Below are 23,339 nucleotides of genomic sequence, written 5' to 3' on the forward strand. Positions count from 1 at the left end.
AAACGGAAAGAAAGACCATTACCAGACACTACAAAAACACAATTAAATACTCAGAGCAGTGAGACTATAAAGCAACCACACAAATAAGTCACTATAATAAACAGCTAACAACATAATGACAGGATAAAATTCACACATATCAACACTAAACTTGAATGTAAATAGGCTAAATGCCCCCAATTAAAAGGCACAGAGTGACAAGCTGGATAAAGAAGCAAAGCCCAATGGTATGCTGTCTTCAAGAGACCCATCTCCCATGCAATGGCACCCATAGGCTCAAAACAAAGGGATGAAGAAAACACTACCAAGCAAATGGAAAACTGAAGAAAAGCACAGGTTGCAATTCTAATTTCAGACAATAGAGACATTAAACCAAAAAAGATTAAAAAAGACAAAGAAGGGCATTGCATACTGGTAAAGGCTTCAATTCAGCAAGAAAACCTAAATATCCTAAATATATATGCACCCAACACAGGGGCACTCAGATTTATGAAGCAAGTTCCTAGAGACCTTAAAAAGACTTAGACTCCCACACAATAATAGTGGGAAACTTTAACAGCCCATTAACATTACTAGCCAGATCATCACGGAAGAAAATTAACAAAGATATTCAGGACCTGAATTCAACACTGGACCAAATGGATCTGATAGACATCTACAGAACTGTTCACCCAAAACAGCAGCATATACATCCTTCTCCTCTGCATATAGCACACATTCTAAAATTGACCACACAGTGGGACATGAGACAATCCTCAGCAAATGCAAAAGAACAAAAACATACCAACCACTCTCTCTCTCAGACCACAACACAATAAAAATAGAATTCAAAACTAAGAATATCACTCAAAACCATGCAATTACATATAAATTAAACAACCTGCTTCTGAATGACTTTTGGGTAAATAATGAAATTAAGGCATAAATCAAGAGGACTGAAACTACTGAAAACAAAGATAAAACCTACCAGAATCTTTGGATCACAGCTAAGGCAATATTAAGAAGGAAATTTTTAGCACTACACACCCACATCAAAAATTTAAAAAGATCTGTTTAACAACCTAACATCACAACTAAAAGAACTAAGGAAGCAAGATCAAACCAATCCCAGAGCCCGCAGAAGGTTAAGAAATAACCAAAATCAGAACTGAACTGAAAGAGATACACAAAAATCCATTCAAAAGATCAACAAATCCAGGAGCTGGTTTTTTGAAAAAAAAAAATTATGGGATAGATAGACTGCTAGCTAGACTAATAAAGAAGAAAAAAAAGACCTAAATAAATACAATCAGAAACAACAAAGAAGACACTACCACTGACCCCACAGAAATACCAATAATGATCAGAGACACTTACGAACACCTCTACGCACACACACTAGAAAATGTAGAAAAGATGAATAAATTCCTGGATACATACACCTTCCCAAGATGGAACCAGGAAGAAATGTGTATCCCCAAACAGACCAAAAATGAACTCCAAAACTGAATCAGTAATAAACAGCCTACCAACCAAAAAAGCCCTGGAGCAGATGGAATCACAGCCAAATTCTACCATATGTACAAAGATGAGCTGGTAACATTCCTACTGAAACTATTCCAAAAAAATTGAGGAGGAGGGAATCCTTGCCATCACATTCTATGAGCCCAGCATCATCCTGATACCAAAACCTGGTAGAGACACAACAACAACAACAAAAACTTTAGGCCAATATCCTTGATGAACATTGATACAAAAATCCTCAATAAAATACTAGCAAATGAAATCCAGCAGCACATCAAAAAGCTAACCCCACAATCAGGTAGGCTTTATTTCTGGGATGCAAGGTTAGTTTAACATAGGCAAATCAATAAATGTGACTCATCACATAAACAGAAGAAAAGACAAAACCACATGATCATTGCAACAGATATAGAAAAGGCCTTTGATAAAATTCAACATCCTTTCATGTTGAAAACTCTTAACAAACTACATAGTGAAGAAATATACCACAAAGTAGTAAGAGCCATCTATGAGAAACTCCCTGCCAACATCATATGGAATGGATCAAAGCATTCCCCTTGAAAATTTGTACAAGACAAGGATGCCTTTTATCATCACTTTTATTCAACATAGTATTGGAAGTCCTGGCCAGAGCAATCAGGCAAAAGGAAAAAGTGAAGGGCATCCAAATAGGAACAGAGGAAGTCAAACTATCCCTGTTTCCAGATAGCATGATTCTATATCTAGAAAGCCCCAGAGTCTTGGCCTTAAAGCTCCTTAAGCTGATAGATAACTGCAGCAAATTTAGGATACAAAATCAATGTACAGAAATTACCAGCATTCTTATACATCAACAACAGCCAAGTCAAGAGCCAAATTAGCAATGCAACCCTCTTCACAGTTGCCACAAAAAGAATAAAATACCTAGGAATATACCTAACAATGGAGTTGAAAGATCTCTACAAAAAGAATTATGAAACACTACTGAGAGAAATCAGAGATGACACAAACAATTGGAAAAAACATTCCATGCTCATTGATCATAAGAATCAATATCATTAAAATAGCCATACTGCACACAGCAATTTACAGATTCAAAGCTATGCCTACCAAACTACCAACAACATTCTTCACAGAACTAGAAAAAACTATTTTGAAATTTATATTAACCAAAAAGCAGCCCAAATAGCCAAAGCAATTCTAAGCAAAAATAACAAAGTTGGAGGCATCATGCTTCCCAACTTCAAACTATATTACAGGGCTACAGTAAACAAAATAGCATGCTACTGGTACAAAAACAGACACATAGACTAATAGAACAGAATAGAGAGTCAAGAAATAAAGGTGCATGCCTGCAACCATCTTATTTTTTATAAAGTTGACAAAAACAAGCAATTAGGAAATACTCTCTATTCAATAAATGATGCTGGGATGACTAGCTAGCCCTATGCAGAAGATTGAAACTGGACCCCTTCCTTACACCATATGCTAAAATCAACTCAAGATGGAGACTGAAATGTAAAACCCACAAGTATAAAAACCCTGGAAGACAACCTAGGTAATAGCATTCTTGACATAGACATGGGCAAAGATGTCATGATGAATACACCAAAATCAACTGCAACAAAAGCAAAAGTAGACAAACGGGATCTAATTAGCCTAAAGAACTTCTGCAAAGAAAAGGAAACTATCAACCAAGTAAGCAGGCAACCTACCTAATGGGGGAAAAGTTTTGCAAATTTTGCATCTGACAAAGGTCTAATATCCAGCATCTACAAGGAACTTAAGCAAATGTACAAGAAATACTAAGAACTTCATTAAAAAGTGGGCAAAAGACATGAACAGACACTTTCAGAAGACATACATGTGGCCAAAAAGCAATAAAAAGCTCAATATCACTGATCATCAGAGAAATGCAAATCAAAACCACAATGAAATATCACCTTACACCAGTCAGAATGGTTATTACTAAAGAGTCAGAAAAATAACAGATGCTGTCAAGGTGGCAGAGAAAAAGGACACTTACACGCTGTTGGTGGGAGTGTAAATTAGTTCAATGATTGGGGAAAGCAGTTTGACAACTCCTCAAATAGTTTGAAACATAACTACCATTCAACACAACAATCCCCTTATTGGGCATATGACCAAAGGATTATAAACCATTCTATCAGAAAGACACATGCATGTGCATGTTCATTGTAGCATTATTCACAACAGAAAAGTTATGGAATCAACCTAAATGCCCATCAATGATAGACTGGATAAAGAAAATATGGTACATATACATCATGGAATACAATGCAGCCATAAAAAAGAATGAGATCATGTCCTTCGTAGGAACATGAATGCAGCTGGAGGTCATTATCCTTAGCAAACTAATGCAGGAAAAGAAAACCAAATACCAAATATTCTCACACGTAAGTGGGAAATAAATGATGTATGGACACAGAGAGGGGAACGACAAACATTGGGTCCTATCAGAGGGTGAAATGAGGGAGAGGCTCAGAAAAAATTACTATTGGATACTAAGCTTAGTACCTGGGTGACAAAATAATCTGTACATCAAACTCCTGTGACACAAGTTTACCTATGTAAACAAAGACACATGTACTTCTGAATCTAAAATAACAAGCAAATGAAACAAAGGTCTTGGTGCTTACTCAAAATTTCTGCTATGAATACTGAAACTGTTAAATAGCTTATTATATTAACTGCCTTTAATGTCAAATGTCCATAAAATGATAACTTATGAAAGATAAGTCTTAGTCTCTTTGTAATAATTTTTAGTGTGGGAATGTAGTAAAGTGGGAGAATTTTGCTCATATGGATATTTATCCTATGTGACATTGAAGCTACATTTCTAAAGATTCATTTAAGCAAAAATGTAATTGCAGTAGGATGTTCAGCTCTTTTTAGTGCCCCCTTGTACCTTGAGGTCAGAAAACAAAACAAAAAAAAATGGACTTTCCAATATTTAATCCTTTATTACACCATATGTGGTACTGGGAAACAGTATACTTGGCATCACTCACTGAAGTTTATTATAGGAGATTACTAAAATAGACAGATACTCTATTATTTTCTGAAGTAATGAACTACATTTATTTTATTTTATTTTATTTTATTTTATTTTATTTTATTTTATTTTATTTTATTTTATTTTATTTTATTTTATTTTATTTTATTTTATTTTTGAGACAGAGTCTCGTTCTGTTGCCCAGGCTGGAGTGCAGTTGCGTGATCTCAGCTCACTGCAAGCTCCACCTCGTGGGTTCACACCATTCCTGCCTCAGCCTCCCGGGTTGCTGGGACTACAGGCTCCTGCCACCACACCCAGCTAATTTTTTTGTCACCATTTAACTAAAAGCTAACAATACACCTGCCATAGGACACAGATATTGCATTCCTAGGTATTTCAAAAATGAAAGTGTTTTTTTTCAAACAAAAGCTTCTGCGTAAATACTTGTATTTTTTTATTTTTATTTTCGATAGTCAAAAACTGGAAGCAATGCAGTCTATCAACATGTGAGTAAACAAATTGCATTTCCATATAATGGAATACTATTCTTCAATAAAAAGAATAAATTATTGATATATATAATTATATTTTGGATCTCTCAAAATAATTATATTAAGTATGTCGACTGAAGAATCACAGGGTTAAAAAATTTGCAAAGGAGAGCTTTGTTTCTTCTAAAGGGTTGTATCCTGCAAAGTGGCCATTCGGACAGGCTAGGAAGCACAGTCTCTGACAGAATCTGGAAACAAGCACTTCGAGTTAGGGAAGAATAAGACCGGAATTTATCGTGAATAGGGTGACTTTTCATTTTTAAAATTGGGATTTGTAAAGGAAGTTTTAAATTTTGCTGAAGACTATATATTTTTTGTTGTTGGTTTTACATTTATAATGTCTTTATTGAAATAAAATTGTCATACAATAAAGTAAAAATATGTAAACAATTTGATAAGTTTTGGTACATGTATACACCTATAAAACCACTATTATATGTAGATAATGGACAAATCCATCACAGCCAAAAGTTTTCTTCTGCATACTGTCACATCTCTACACATCCCCTTCCCAACTGCTAATCCTCTTCCCCAGGCAATGAGTAACCTGCTTCTGTCAGTTTAGATTAGTTTGCATTTTATGGAATTTTACACAAACAAAATCCCAGAATATCTACTCTTTCAGTGTGGCTTTTTTCACTTGAGACATAATAATAAAATCTTAAACCTCCCAATCAACTGAACGAATCCTAATCTCCATCTTGGCCAAGGGGAACCCAGAGAAACTTTAAAAACTGAGTTCCTGGCCATGACAGAATGGGAGGTTGGATACACCTCAGTATAACTCCTCTTTATTAATCTTTAACCACAGTGCTTTCCTAAGGAATAAACAGAAACCAGCTCTGAAAAACAAAAAATATAAAGCACATTCCTTTGTCTCCTTAGGCCAATCATCTGAAGCCAACAGCAGATGTGACAGCTCACCAGATTTACAGTGCGTCTCTTCCTAAAAACCAACAATGATCACCAGACTAGTTTGGAGAAGATGCACAGAGAGGGTTTTTGCGTCCTTGGCTTCACCTTTTGATGTCAGTGTGTTGAAAACTCCACTCTTAGATCATGCTCACGCTGCCATTTTTAAATCATTCGACTCATGAAGAGGCACAAAGCTCAACTGCATATGTGCACATTTCTCCTTTTATAATTGACTCCACTTACAGATCATTAAATATGTATATTCAGCCACCCTATTTGCCTCAATCTTCTTTGAGGCCATGTTCTTGTTAACGAAGCAAGTAAAGACTGGGATAACTGGAACCACATACTGATGTCCCAGTTGGTCCACTGAATCCAGATTGTGGAGGAAAGTATTCATTTTTTTAAAACTGACTCTAGTGTAAAATTGTAATATTCTCTCTTTTTTGTTTTCATTATCCTCAGAGTTTATTTATACATTTAGCAATTTCCTGAGGTTTGTGTTTTTAATCCTGTGTTTATACCTCTCACAGAGACAGGCTAATATTTAATTCTACTGATAGTCTTAGGGGAAATGGGGTTTGGGGCATGGGGAGCATCAGCTCCCCACTGTAGGGAACTTACCTTAGGCAAGAGAATTGTTATTAAAGCAAAATATGAGTTTCATCATTCAAGGGAAGCACTACTGCTTCTTCTGGCAAAGTGAGCTTGGTGGCATGGAGGTTCAGGGAGCTCTTAGTTACCCAGATCCTCCCACATAATATATTCTTGGAGCCACACTCTTCCAATCATTGAACCAATTTCACTTATGCAATCTGGTGGGACCATCATCTCACTCACTATTTCAAATCAGATACCAGAAGGATCATGAGAATGAATATTTTTACTCATCTGGAAAAGATCTCTGGTGCTCATAAAATTCCGTACTCTCTACTTTGTAAATTGAACTAATAATTTAATGATCTGTGCTTGTGATTGAACCATTAGTGTTATTAAAGGAAATTATGCTAACCTTAGTTATTGAACTCATCATGGTATTTATATTGTTCTAAGGCAATAACCACTCAATTCAGTAAAATATTTATTTTAAATAATTCTTCATTCTAGTTGACTAAAGGTTAACTGAAGATTTTCTTTGCTTTTATTTATTATGTATTCATTTATTTATTTGCTTCTCCTCATCACCTTATTTCCCCAGCCCTTCCAATAGTTTTGAGAGATATCTTGAGTGGTTTCTGCTTTCCTAATCATACACTATTGATCCAGTCTACTCCTGTAAACATGGAGGATTTGCCTGGTTTCTCATTTTGATGAGACTTTCTTCCTAAACATCAGTGTATAATTTACTTCTGAGATGCCTTAAAAAACAACAATCTGACATGCTATTCCAAGTAAGAAACCAGTGGTTGTAAAATCATGTGTACAGAATTTTGCCTAGGAGATTAGAATTATGTAGAAATATGTAGCCTATCAGGATCCTACCTTATTTGGCTCGAAAGAAATGTATGCCATAGGGCTTAATTATATATATATTTTTATTTTCAGTTGATTTTTTCCATGTGTTTAAAGTGGAATATGTGCATGAGCAATAAATCTGAATTTAGGTTTTTTAATGATTAAGGTAAAATAGTCCATCCTTGGGAAAAAAATGAATTTATTATAGAAATGTCATGATTTTATCACCTTATTTAGAAATACATTTAACATATAGTTTTGAAAATAACAGTAATGGGTAAATTTTAAAAGTGAACACATTATAGAATATTTTATGTTTATATATTTTGAATAGAATTGCTTATTATCTAGAGGTTTTGTCTTAAGTAGTAGTATAGGCAAGAAATCAAATATTAATGAAATATCAGAAAAAAACAAAATTCCTTCTAAAATAGATATATATCTGTTACTCAGTTTTACAACACACTGATCAATATTTTTACTCCTCAAAGGCTTAACATAGCTTATTTAAATTTTGACAGATTAGTTTTATATTATATAAAAGAATTTCGTTATCTTATCCATCAGTGTGCACTCTCAACTTTAACCTAAACACTGGATTGTATTTTGGGTAGAATACAAGGTATTTATTTATAATTTATAGTTGAGTCCTTGTCTATTCATTATCATTACAGTAAAATTTTCTAGTTGACTGCCATTAAATAGGCAAAATAAAACACCTTGGATTTTGAATCTTACTTGTAATTCCATCAAGCATTCTTAATATGAAACCATATTGTTAGCAATTTAAAATCAATGTGCAATAATTTCCAAGAAAACCTATTGTGTTCGGAGAATTTATGCTATCAAATGAGATTCAGTTAACATTTTGTGAAAAGAAAATTTGTAAATGTCAGTGCTTACAAATGATTTGAAGAAGCATAATTTTCTTACTTCAAATTTATTATTTTTTGTTATTAAAATCTACAGGAGGTAAGTAAAGTACCAGTGAGATTGACGTAAAATTTAGATAAGCCAACCGATTTGTAAACCAAAATTACAATATCTCAATTGAAACAGACTCGAATTTTGAATCAGTATAATACGTAACTTGTTAAAACAAAAAGTAATCACACAGCAAATAAAATGCAAATAGACTTTTATATCATTCTGATACAATATTCAAAGAATAGACTTGGACCATTTACTTTCTTTTCTCTTTGATATAGTTTGATTTTGAAGACATAGTATAACAATCACTTAAGACTGTCATTATTATTATCAAAGACGTAAAATGCAGAAGGAACTCCAAATAGTCAATAAATTCATTTTTTCCCAAGGATGGACTATTTTGCCTTAATCATTAAAAAACGTAAGTTCAGATTTATTGCTCATGCACGTTCCACTTTAAACACATGGAAAAATATAGTACTAATATTTAATAAGAATTTCTAGACATTCCTGGGGTGTATGATTTAGAATACATTTACAAGCTGAGTAAACACTGTTTATCATCCATTGACTCAGCGAAGTCTCACCAGTGCCATTTCCAGAGCCTAATTGCTATTAAAAAGATGATACTAGGTCATCAAATCATTTCCAGACAGTATCTCTATCCACTCATTCATATCTGTAATTTTAAGGCATAGTACAATGGTCATGTAGTAAAGCAAAAATGTTGTCATCAACTATAAAGGTGGTGGTACCATTGAGGTACTTCTGCACAATTGAATGAGTCTTCTTTTTTTTCCTGTTTCTCTTCTATTAGCATGATGGAAAACCATCACTCTACTCACCATTACTGAATGAAATTATATCTTACAAGATATTTGTTTTAAATCAATGTGTAAATATAACAGACAAAATATAAATTATCATTAGAAGAAATATGGGAAGTTTCATGTAGACAGTAATTATTACATTATTTTAAATAAAATTTCATACTCCTGGATGTCCTAAAGTCATTGTAGAGAGTCTCTCACTTATGACATGTCAGTTAAAATTCAACAGTAATTCATAGTAATGATTTTAAACTTAAAATTGCATTTACTCACAGAAACTAGGTTGAAAATTTTGAGAAGATGCTAGGACATTTCAAAACACATTAATTTTTGAGCTTTTAATGAACGTGACACATTAACTCTTAAGATCATTTAGCTACAAATTTTCATAATTTAACAATAAGGCATATTATTTATCATATCAATTTTTAATGAATGCAGATGAAAGTCAAATACACTTTGAGTGAAATCTTAGAATGGCACAGTACATTGTATAACCTTGGTAGATTCTCGACTACGGACTTCATAAGCTTATTATGTGAGTGACAGGATGGATCTGTATCTACCCAATGGCACTGTTAGGTGCTTATTTGTAAATATCTAGAGCATTATTCAATGATCTGCATATAAAAGACCTCAAAATTGTTTGAAGAGATAAAATAATTAAATAAAATGATTTAGTATTTAACAAATTTTTCATCAGATTTATATTAGGTGGTTTACCCCGAAATTTATACAGTTGGCTTCATAATACATCCTTTAATTTTTATATAGTGTTTTCATGTGTCCTTATTAAGTCTAATAAGAGACTTAATTCACATGACATTACCTACAAAATTATTCTCTCTCCTCTTATTTTTATACTAAAATAATATTTTATACTTTTATACTTATATTTAATATTTATACTTATTTTTATACTATACCATTGTTTGATTAGGTACTATATCTTCCTGGCTAGGAGCCTTATTTTTAAATGACTCCTCTTTTGTATAATCTCCACATAAAAGTAATTACCAAATCCAGCTTGAATGATATCTGCAACATGTTCCTTGTATTTTCTATCAATTTCTATCCTGGCTTAATTATTATCCACTGGAGAATTTAAATCTCCTACCCACCTGTGACCCATACCACAAAATGCACATTTTCTCAAAGTTCTGATCGCTTTCTGGCTTTAAACATTTTTTCACTCTCCTCTGTAACCTTGTTCCATTTTGTGGGGGGAAAGACTGCACCAAGTTTGTACTGTAACTTTGTGTGAAGAAAGAGGAAGAGGAGGAGGAAGAGCAGGAGGAGGAACAGCAGCAAGAGAAAACATTATTTTTTAGGTGGATTGATGACGAAAAAATAATTTTAAAAAAGCTCCTCTTTGGGGAGGACTAATTAGGAAATGAAGCCCCTTCCTCAGGACTGATGTAGCCTCATGCCAGGGCTCATTGCTTGACATGGCACACCAACAAGGTGACCCTGTGAAGACTACAGCCTACAGCCTACTTAACTACACACAGTTGCACTAGTTAACATGGCCCCTTTCTATCTCCACTAACATTCCTGAAGTTTAGTTCTTTTGTTGAGAACATTGTAATAACTACCTCTCCAATTTTCTGCGCTATCATTTTATTACACAGATTGTCTCTCTTCCTTCCTTGGAAATTTCTGATAGTTTGATTATCATCACATATAACTTCTCATTCGATATTTCTCTTGTCTATTTTCATTTTCTTGTCTCTTACTGTATTTTTCTTCCCTTATTCTATCTGTTATCAATTTTAGTATATCTTCTACTTTTTTTTTTTTTTTTTTTTTGGTTTTCAAACACATGCATGTCAAGTATTATGTAACGAAGTCCATTGATTACTTTTCCAACTTGCTATCACCAATTCTGAGGCAGTCCTGGTGCCTCTAGCTTGGTTGTGCAGCTTTCAAATTCTATTCAGTAGGAGTTTAGAGGGACGTGATGGGCAGCATGTAATGTTTCTTAAGCTTGAAATCACTAGTTTTACATTCCCTGAGTTAAGTTTCTAGAGCACACCTCACAAAGCCCATACCTGTTTTTTAACTATATTGTGTAATAATTTTATAAAAAATGGTTTAATGCTATCATTTTTACTGCTTTTATTGTGATGCTTTATAATTCATGGGCTGTGTGAATAAGGAGCCTTTAAACGATGATTTGTTGTTTTCCATAGAAGTGAGCTTATTATTGATTCATGACTTTCCAGGAGAAAGATGAAAATTGATCTGATCTGATTATAACATAACTTGCAAAATCACCAAATAATCTCTTTACATATTAGCACTTTATAAAATCAAATACTTCATTTATGCTTGGGGAGAAGTGGAGGAAGTCCACAGAATTGGTATAGATGACTTTTAAAAGTTTTGATTGAGTCTGGTCAATACAAATCATAGTTTTGTTTCCTTTAAGTGTGCTATATTATCTCAAATGATAATAGCATGCATTAGTACAGTAGGTTCTGGCAATTTACATTGATTATATTTGTATTATAGAAACTTTACTACTAATAATAAACATCTTTATAGCTCTTAACATTTTTTGGAGGAGTTTACTGTAATACATATTGTTTTATTATCACATAACATAATCTATAGGTGCTATCATTAATATTATAAAGATATGGAGACTCAAGTTTATACTGTTTAAGCACATAATTGAACAGCACATATCCTATTAGCAGAAGATCCACAAATGAAACATGAAATGTTTTGCTGCAAGTTTATTGTGCTTTCTACTAGAGCAGAAGGCCTTAGATTACTTGTCTCGTATGAAACCATTTATAAACTATCATGCTAGTCATAACAGGAAATTCATATTCCTTGGCAATTTTGAAAGAGAGAATGATAACTTCAGATTTGAGAAAGTACATATTAAGCAGTCTAATATTTTATAAGTATATATAAAATGGAAATGAAGCTCTAGAAATGATTGGACCTAATGATACAGCTTTTAGGTGATACTGTAATTAATGGATTATTTCACTCTCAGAGTTATCAAAGGCATAGGGAGATGAAAAATAAAGGTTTAGGAATATGAACACTTATATGAAACAAAATCAGGAAAGAATTTTGGGAAATAGTCATCAGAGTATAAACACAGTCCAGTCTTGGAGGTTTCTTTTTAATGAATTTGGACAACTTGAAAAAACACACAGTTGGTAATGTACTAGCGTCTATTTTTAATAGTTAACTGGAAAAGTTTAATGAGAATTCAGATATACTGTATTTTACTATGTGAACTAAACTAAGTAAAATCATAAAATATATAAACCTATCTTTTCCTATTATGTATAATGATGTTTAAAATGCTAGTTAGTATTCTACAGTGAGAAGACAATTTCATTGCACATCATGTTACATTTATTCCTGTGTATGTTGTTTCCTCTATCTACTGATATTTATAGAATTCTTAGGTTTTTTTAATATTAACACCTCCTAAATTATGATCTTCCACATGCATAGTCCACATGCATATAAGCACATACTAATAACTTCTTAATCAACTATCACACATCTACTATTGACTATACAATAAAATCTAACCCACATGGATATTGACCCATACTGTAAATCACAGTGCATACATTCGTTCATCGGACATAGCACATTTCAGTCAAGAAATCCCTCGTCAACATGTATATCCCCTACCATATTTTGCTCTCTTAATCTACCAACCTCTGAGAAATCATCATCCCGCTCGGGAGTGGTACCCTCCTGGTTCCAGGCCCACGACACTTGCGGGTGACTATACTGAAACTATACCTGGCATCTGGTTCTTACTTCAGGGCCATAGAATTAAGATCGCCCACACGTTCCCCTTAAATAAGACATTTCCATGGACTAATGACTACCACCCTATTAACCAGTCACAGGAGCACCGTCATGTCATGCATTTGGTACTTTTAACTTTGGGGGTTGCTATCACTCACCATCGCGGAAGGCCTGGTCCCTGCCGAATCCGCAGTAGAGGAACTCGGATTTGATTCCTGCCAAATCAATTGTAGAAGCTAACCTTATATTCATATTCCGGGCTGGCATAATAACCATAAGGTGTTAATTAATTCATACTTGAAGGACATAACAATTAATAGACACGCAAGCCCGTACCGACGCTCACGCCCGTACCGACGCTCGCCCACGCCCGTACCGACGTTTACGCCCGTACCGACGCTCTCTCACTCCCGTACCGACGCTCACGCCCGTACCCACGCTCGCTCGCGCCCGTACCCACGCTCGCTCGCGCCCGTACCCACGCTCACGCCCGTACCGACGCTCACGCCCGTACCGACAGAGTCACGCATGCACTCTGAATTTCAAGAACTATTTCCGATTAAATCTGCAATACCCCCTCCCCACATCTCTGACTTTACTGTCAACCTAGGTAAATGTATCCTTGCCAAACCCCCAAAACAAGAGACTAAAATGCAGCCCAGTCAGAGCCCAGAAATCATATTTTAACCACGAACGCCTCAACAGCTACCCCTCGATTGATGTAATTATTCTAAAAAATCTTAACACCCTCCTACTAAATTAATCTTACCCTTTGTATAATAAATATAATAACTAAATTTCTGCCCTAATACTAATATAATACCTTGAGCATATCCCCTGAAAGCGTTGCCCCATATATCATCTCCTAAATCAATCATACTCTAATTATGAGTGATCTTCTCAGCCAAACCTCTGCCAATTCAATTTTAAAGACCCTGAATTTCCAGAACTGCAAAAGACTATTTTTATTTATTTATTTCTCATATTTTAATATTTACACTTAAGAATTTATGGAGTTAATGTAGCTTAATTATTCAAAGCACGACACTGAAAATGTCTAGATGGATCTGTACAACCTTATAAACAGATAGGTTTCGTCTTAGCCTTTTTACTAGCTCTTAGTAAGATTTCACAGGTAGTACCCTAAAACCTAAAGTATAATAAAAAAAAAAAAAAAAAAAGATTTCACATGTAAGCATCCCTGCCCCAGTGAAAATGCCCTCTAGGTCACCCGGATCAAAAGGAGCAAGTATCAAGTAAGCATGAATACAGCTCAAAACAACTTTGCTCAGCCACACCCCCATGGGAAACGGCGGTGATAAATCTTTAGTAATAAACGAAAGTTTAACTAAGCTACACTAATATTTAGGGTAGGTCAATTTCGTGCCAGCCACCGCGACCATATGATTAACCCGAGCTGACAGAACTCAGCGTAAAGAGTGTTTAAGGTCTACCCTCAATAAAGCTAAACTCCAACTGAGTTGTAAAAAACTACAGCTGAAATAAAATATACTACGAAAGTGGCTTTAATACCCTGAAGACACAATAGCTAAGACCCAAACTGGGATTAGATACCCCGCTATGCTTAGCCCTAAACTCTAATAGTTACACTGAGAAAACCATTCGCCAGAGTACTACAAGCAACAGCTTAAAACTCAAAGGACTTGGCGGTGCTTTATATCCCTCTAGAGGAGCCTGTTGTATAATCCATAAACCCCGATACAACCACCTCACCACCTCTTGCCCTCAGCCTATATACTGCCATCTTCAGCAAACCCTAAAAAAGTTATAGAGTAAGCACAAGTACACACATAGAAACATTAGGTCAAGGTGTAGCCTATGAGGTGGCAAGAAATGGGCTACATTTTCTGTATCCAGAAAATCTCACAACAACCTTTATGAAATCTAAGGGCTCAAGGAGGGTTTAGTAGTAAACCAAGAGCAGAGTGCTTGGTTGAATAAGGCCGTGAAGCATGCACACACCGCTCATCACCCTCCTCAAATATTACTCTAGAAATCACTATTACTAAAAACTTTCTATGCACGTATACAGGAGATAAGTTGTAACATGGTAAGCGTACTGGAAAGTGCACTTGGACAAACCAAAGTGTAGCTTAACCCAAAGCATCTGGCTTACACCTGGAAGATTTCATCATGATCTGTTCACTTTGAGCCAACTCTAGCCCCAAACCTCGCTAAAAATATTATCAAACTATCTTAATCAAACCATTTACCTTAAACAAAAGTATAGGTGATAGAAATTTTTACCCTGGCATAATAGACATAGTACCGTAAAAGAAAGGTGAAAGAACTATATAAAGCACTAAAAAGCAAAGACAAGCTCTTATACCTTCTGCATAATGTACTAACTAGAAGTAACTTTACACAGAGAATTATAGGCAAGTCCCCCAAAACCAGATGAGCTATCCAAGAACAACTGAAGAGCACACCCACCTATGTGGCAAAATAGTTGGGAGATTCATGACTAGCGGTGACAAGCCTACCAAGCCTGGTGATAGTTGGTTGTCCAACATGGAATCTTAGTTCAACTTTAAACTTACCCACAGAATTATTTACTCTCCCTGTGAATTTAGCTGTTAGTCTAAGAGGGACAGCTCTTTAGACCCTAGGAAACGACGTTCCTACAGCAAGTAAAAAATATTACCACCATAGTTGGCCCAAAAGCAGCCACCAATTAAGAAAGCATTTAAAGCTCAACATCTAACTATCTTCAATTCTAATCACTGAACTCCTAACATCATATTGGACTAATCTATTACTTAATAGAACCAATAATGTTAATATAAGCATTCTCCATTGCATAAGTTTACATCAGACTGGAATAACCCACTGACAGTTAACAACCTAATATTAATAAATGATATAATAAGTACCCTATTATTTACACTGTTAACCCAACTAAGGTATGCTCTAAGGAAAGATTGCAAAAAGTAGGAGGAACACCATAAATCTTACCCCACCTGTTTACCAAAAACATCACCTCTAGCATTACCAGTATTAGAGTCACTGCCTGCCCAGTGACATATGTTCAACGGCCATGGTGTCCTGACCGTGCAAAGGTAGCATAATCGCTTGCTCCCTAAATAAGGACTTGTATGAATGGACACACAAGGGTTCACCTGTCTCTTACTTTTAATCAGTGAAATTGACCTATCTGTGAAGAGGCAGATATAAACAAATGAGACTAGAAGACCCTTTGGAGCTTTAATTCATTAATGCAAATAAAAACCCAAACAAGCCTAGAGGCCCTAGCCTACTATCCCTGCATTAAAAATTTTGGTTGGGGTGACCTCGGAGCATAGTTCAACCTCCGAACAACCTAAACTAAGACTGCACTAGTCTAAGTGAGTTAATACACATTGACCAAATAATTCGATCAACAGAATAAATTACCCTACGGATAACAGTATTGACAATAGGGTTTATGACCTCGATGTTGGATGAGGACATCCTAATGGTGTAGCCTCTGTTAAGGGTTCGTTTGTTTAACGGTTAAAGTTCTATGTGATCTGAGTTCAGACCTAAGTAATCCAGGTCAGTTTCTATCTATATAACATTTATCTTATTATGAAAGGACAAGAGAAATAGGGCCCACTTCATAAAGTGCCCTCACTCCATATAGTCTTCCATGCAAAGAAAAATTCATATATTGTCAAAACCACTAAGATTACTAAAAAGTATTTTTCTCAATGTAGACATATGTAGCAGAAAAATAGAGAAATGTTTACAGGTAACTTATATAAGCAAAAAAAAAATCTAGAAAACTAATCTTATTTATCATATATATATTTCTATATATATATATGTAAGGCAGTTTACACCATGTAAATTACCCTTATTTCTCCAAATTCACATGTACCATGTACATGTACAATACCCTGAAAGAGACTGTCATTAATGCTGGTCATGCCACAGCTGTATCATTTCAATGACCTGAAGCTTGCCTGGTCATCATGGAAGTAGTACACTTTTCATGACTTTATGTTATTTCAACTATTGTTTTATCTCTATGTTTCTGTAGGACATGCCTAGAACGGTAAATATGCTCCTAGGGTATGATGTATTTTAAATAAAAACATTTATATGAAATCAATTTTAATTTAGATTTGAATAGTTTTTTGTTTTCTATGACTTGTAGTTATACATGATTTTTTTCTCCCACATTACCCTTGCTATTGAGACTCTCATATTCAATCAATTGTGTCAGAACCATTTAGTCCTTCCCCACTCTGGAGGTGCAGATTTTAAATATATGCTCAATTATTACATAACTAATAAAATTCATGGTATCGTGTGTACCGATTTTCGCAAAAAGACATTTTGAAAGTAAGTCCATCATTCAAAAGTCATTGAAAATACATTTTAATGTCTAATTATGGCAGAAAAAATTCACACTTGCATTTATTTTGAGAAATGAATCTGTTATTGTCAGCAATTTAATATGGCCTATTACAAGAAAGTTACTGCTTTCTGACAACATAAAAATTCATAGCTCTCATAAAGAAATGAGTCTGAAACATGGGAAATTTCCCATGCTAAGCATTTAACTTACAACGTACTCATAAAATTAATAATTATATTCCAATGAACACAATGGTAAGCTTTTTAAGCTCAAATGTTGTTAAAAAGGACTATATTGGACAAATTACCATATAGACACTAGATAATTCTAGTATAGACCTGACAAAAATGGACCTTTATTAAAGTATAGACTATAATTTATTACCTAATATTTTTAAGGCAAATTGCTTTTGAAGTTTCCCAGTTCAGAACATTCACATGATTCACTAGAAATGCTTAAGTACATACAGAACTTGCCTTTGTCCTTAAACTGGGCCAATAATCTCCTCATCATCAAGTGTGTTTGCTTGTGTAACAATGAATGTTATAGGGAGTCCAGTTGATAACACCTGCCCATTCAAGTCTTTGCTTATGAAAGAACAGGTATTTTCTTCACTCTTCCTAGTCTCTGTACCTTTACACTCATCATCCAAGTCAATTTAGTATACTCATTGATTTTCTTTTCATTTTTTTTCTATTCTTATTCTATTATCAGGATTCCAACAGAGAAGACCCTGAAAAATATTTATTTTATTTTATTACACCCATTTATCTGGTTTTGAAGCATAAATATGTATTAACAGCAAACCTAGTGAAGAAGGCTTGGAGTTCTTACACATGAACACATATTTTTGATATATTTTAGTTCTGTTAAAAATGTACATAGCACCTCTCCCACTCCCACACACTGCTTATAAGTATAGCAGAGAAAATGCAATATTTCCTCAGAAGATGACGGAGAATTTTCCAGCCTCATTCCCTTTTAGGATACTTACAGTCTGAGAAAGGCATTTCATCCCATCTTGAGCCATTGAGGACAGGTAAAAGTTGGTATCCAACATTAGACTAAGTTTCTTTGGTAATGTAAGAACTATGACAAGTCCTTCCTTCTCAATATTTTAGTTTTTGCTTTATTTTTGGTGCTATGGTAATTGGCTACAAGATATTTCTGACTATCTTAACTTTAAAAAGTGTGAGATTCTTTTTAATTTCCTAGGTTTAAAATAATACTTTGGGATATATAGCCAAAATATTGCAGATAATATTTGGATAATATTGGTAATCAATTTTAACACACTTGAAATTAAAGAATAATTACGACTACCAAACTGAAAAAGAGCATTTGTTTTAGAAATATTTGTCAAGAAATGAAGAACCTGGTTATTACTATGCAACAACTGAATTTCTTATTTTTAGCATATGAACATGATTAGTCTTTCAGATCTGGCATTTCATTAATTGATCTGATTTTTAGTGAACTGCCATAGTAGTCTAATAGGGTTTGGCTGTTTCCCCACCTAAATCTCATATTGAATTCCCATGTGTTGTGGGAGGGACCCGGTGGGAGGTAATTGAATCATGGGGACAGGTCTTTTCCATGCTGTTCTCATAATAGCAAATAAATCTCATAAGATCTGATGGCTTTTAAAAGGGGAGTTTCCCTGCACAAGCTCTCTTCTGTTGTCTGCCTCCATGTAAGATGTGCTTTTTACCTTCTGCCATGATTATGAGGCCTTCCCAGCCATATGGAACTGTAAGTGTAATAAACTTCTTCTTTTGTAAATTTCCCAGTCTCAGGTATATCTTTTTCAGCAGTGTGCAAACATATTAATACAGTAAATTGGCACCAGAAGTAGTGTTTTGCTGAAAAGGTATGTGAAAAATTGGAAGTGACTTTGGAACTGGGTAACAGGAAGAGGTTTTGGAGGGCTCAGAAGACAACAGGAAAATGTGGGAAAGTTTGGAACTTCCTAGAGACTTGTGGAATGTCTTTGACAAAAATGCTGACAATGATATGAACAATAATGTCCGGGCTGAGGTGGTCTCAGATGGAGATGAAGAACTTCTTGGGAACTGGGGCAAAGGTGACATTTGTTACGTTTTAGCAAAGAGACTGGTGGCATTTTGCCCCTGCCATAGAGATTTGCAAACTTTGAACTTGACAGAGATGATTTAGGGTATCTGGCAGAAGACATTTCTAAACAGCAAAGCATTCAAGAGGTGACTTGGGTGCCATAAAGGTATTCAGTTATAAAAGGGAAACAGAGCATAAAAGTTTGGAAAATTTGCAGCCTGACAATACAATAGAAAAGAAAATTCCATTTTCTGATAAGAAATACAAGTCAGCTGCAGAAATTTGAATGAATAATGAGGAGCCAAATGTTAATCTCCAAGACATTGGGGAAAATGTCTCCAGGGCATGTCAGAGGTCTTCATGGTAGCCCCTCCCATCACACGCCCAGAAACTTAGTAGGAAAAGATGGTTTCATGAGCTGGGCACAGGGCCCGCCTGCTCTGTGCTGCCTAGGGACTGGTTATCCTATGTGCCAGCCACTCCAGTCATGGCTAAAAGGGGCCAAAGTACAGCTCAGGCTGTTGCTTCAGAGGGTGGAAGTCCCAAGCCTTGGCAGCTTTCACATGGTGTTTAGCCTGCAGGTGCACAGAAGTCAAGTATTGAGATTTGGAACCTCCACCTAGATTTCAGAGAATGTATGGAAATGCCTGAATGGCCAGGCAGAAGTTTGCTGCAGGGGTAGGCCCTCATAGAGAACCTCTGCTAGGGCAATACAAAAGGGAAATGTAGGGTTGGAGCCCCTACACAGAGTCCCTACTGGGGCACTGCCTAGTGGAACTATAAGAAGAGGGCCACTATCCTCCACACCCAAGAATGGTAGATCCACCAACAGCTTGCACTGTGTGCCTGGAAAAACCACAGTTACTCAATGCTACCCCATGAAAGTTGCCAGGAGGGCAGCTTTACCCTGCAAAGCCACAGGGAAAGAGCTGTCCAAGGCCACAGGAAGGCACCTCTTGCATCAGTGTGACCTGGATGTGAGAAATTAAGTCCCAGGAGAGCATTTTGGAGCTTTAAGATTTGACTGCCCTGCTGGATTTTGGACTTGCATTGAGCCTGTAGTCTCTTCATTTTGGCCAATGTCTTCCATTTGGAGTGGCTATATTTACCTGATGCCTGTAACCCCATTGTATCTAGGAAGAAACTAACTTGCTTTTGATTTTACAGGCTCATAGGCAGAAGGGACTTGCCTTGTCTCAGATGGGACTTTGGATTGTGGACTTTTGAGTCAATGCTGAAGTTAGTTAAGACTTTAGGGGACTGTTGGGAAGGCATGATTGGTTTTGAAATGTGAGGACATGAGATTTTGGAGGGGCCAGGGGCAGAATAATATTGTTTGGATGCGTCCCCATCCAGATCTCATCTTGAATTCCCATGTGTTCTGAGCGTGATCCAGTGGGAGGTAATTGAATCATAGGGGCAGGTTTTTCCCATGCTGTTCTCATGGTTGCGAATAAGTTTCATGAGGTCTGATGGTTTTAAAAGGGGGAGTTTCCCTGCACAACTCTCTTCTCTTGTCTGCCACAATGTGAGACATGCCTTTCACCTTCTGCCATGATGGTGAGGCCTTCTCAACCACATGGAACTGTAAGTCTAATAAATAAATTTATAAATTGCCCAGTCTCAGGTATGTCTTTTATCAGCAGCATGAAAACAGACTAATACATAGTCTGCTTGATCAACATTATAACATCCACAAGCCTTTTTTTGGGTTGTAGTTAAGTCAACTACTTCTTTTTTTTTTTTTTTTTTTTTTCTTTTTTTTTTGAGGTGGAGTCTTGCTCTGTCACCAGGCTGGAGTGCAGTGGTGCAATCTCGGCTCACTGCAACTTCTGTCTCCCAGCTTCAAGCAATTCCCCTGACTCAGCCTCCCAAGTAGCTGGGATTACAGGCACACGCCACAACACCTGTATAATTTTTTGTATTTTAGTAGAGATGGGGTTTCACCATATTGACCAAGATGGCCTCGATCTCCTGACCTCTTGGTCCACCTGCCTCAGCCTCCAAAAGTGCTGGGAATACAGGAGAGAGCCACTGTGCCTGGCCAAGTCAACCACTTCTTAACAAACAATACCGATTATAAATCAGCATTGACTTTGTGTCACTACTGTATGGAATTAGTTATTTCTGATTTTCTAGGCCATGTTGTACCACGCCCAGGAGAAGAGTAGTTTATCTGTTGTGCAAATACTAGCATATTTCCCCCTTTCTCTTGCTTAGATATGATGATATCAATACATGTCAGTATAATACAAGTATTGCTTAGATATGATGACATCAATACATGTCAATACAATACAAGTTACTGCTTACTTTGACATTCAGTGATTTGGACTCCGAAAGAATCTTTCATGGGATGTGTAAATTCCAGTCCCAAGCATAATGCCTATAGAATGTTAATCCTTGTAAAATCTCATTCAGATATGAACATTTCTGCTTGTAGTGTATGAATTTTATGTTCTGACCAGTATCAGTCCATTCCTCAGGCCCTTGGAATAATATCTAATAAAAAATTTATCTAGCTTCTGGTAGAAAATTATTCCTAAAGTTACCTGACTTAAAATCCCACAGAAACACATGTTCCTGCATCAGCAAATAATGGAACTATATTTCTCTTGACCTATGCAAGTATGGCATAAAACTTTCAGCAATTTGAAGCATGCATAATTAAATTAGTGCTTGTTCTTGAGCACCTGATTGTACTGATGAAACTATGTTTATATGAATCACAAGTTTGAGATTCAGTACTAAAAGCAAGTAAAGAAGGCAAGAAAAAAAAAAAACATTACTTTATGCTAAAGATTTTTTTAAAGTATATTATTTTGAATACTGACCTACACACAAGACTATTTTAGAATGACTAGCTCAGGACATACTAACAACAAAGTATTATATTGTATTCTGATACCTTTTAACTTCCTCCAGTCCAGGAAATTCTGCAAGGATATAATAATGTGGGATCTTCCTGAAGATGAGATTAATCTCATTTGAAGTTATTCTACAAAAAATAATTCAAACAGGTGGAATTTGTTAGTGTTAACAGGATTTGGGTTGAGAAGGAAATTCTATCTTCTGAGGCAAAAGGCATATAGAGTTTCATTTTTCTAGGATGGAGATCTCCAGTTCAGGCTGAGCAGTGAGGATTGAAATTGCCTTTGCCACAGAGTGACAGCCAGGAGGGATGTGTGCTGTCAGAGCTGCTAAGGCAGACCCAGATATTGAGGCTAATTTATTGTACATTTCAAAATAACTGAAAGAGTGGAATTAGAATCCTCCTAACACAAAGAAATAATAAATTCTTGAGGTGAGGGATACTCCAATTACCATGATTGATCATCACACATTGTATATTTATATCAAAATATTGCATGTACCCCATAAATACATGCATCTATTATGTATCCATTATAATTAAAAAATTAAAAAAGAACTACTTCTAGAAGTGGCTTTCTGATTATTTTCTTATATTTTCTAAAAGTGACCTTTGCACGTGAGTTGGGGAGATGAAGAGAATACTGTAAGTGAAGAAGCTTTGGGCCATTCCTAGCAAAACAAGCCTGTAATAAATGGCATAGATGTGTCAACAGTCTCAGTACAGATGAAAAGCAGTAAAACAGTCAGTGTGACTAAAAATTAGCCATTTCAAATGTGATGTATCCCACATTGTCCTTCTTTTATTCTTATTTTTCTTCCCTTCTATTATTATCAATTTCTTATCTAGTATACTTTTTAATTTGATTTACAAACATATATACATGTATTTAGACACAATTTAGACACAATGACATATCAAAAATTTTAAAAATATATATCTAGAAGGATTTATTATAGATGATTGTAAGTGAAATGCCAAATAAATAGAGCTTACACAGATGAGCTTATTCACCTCATAGACAAGAGATCTGAAGATAAATAGTCCATAAAATGAT

The 23,339-nt window shown here is 35.4% G+C and overlaps 1 pseudogene; it reads right to left on the reverse strand.

Moving 5' to 3' along the window:
* Positions 1-13,504, reverse strand: part of LOC116481063 (tetratricopeptide repeat protein 39C-like) — a 54,535-nt pseudogene extending 41,031 nt beyond the window's left edge.
* Between the last annotated feature and the right edge of the window lie 9,835 nt (positions 13,505-23,339).

The sequence above is a fragment of the Hylobates moloch genome, unplaced genomic scaffold (genome assembly GCF_009828535.3).
Source record: "Hylobates moloch isolate HMO894 unplaced genomic scaffold, HMol_V3 SCAFFOLD_3, whole genome shotgun sequence".
Classification (NCBI taxonomy): Eukaryota; Metazoa; Chordata; class Mammalia; order Primates; family Hylobatidae; genus Hylobates; species Hylobates moloch.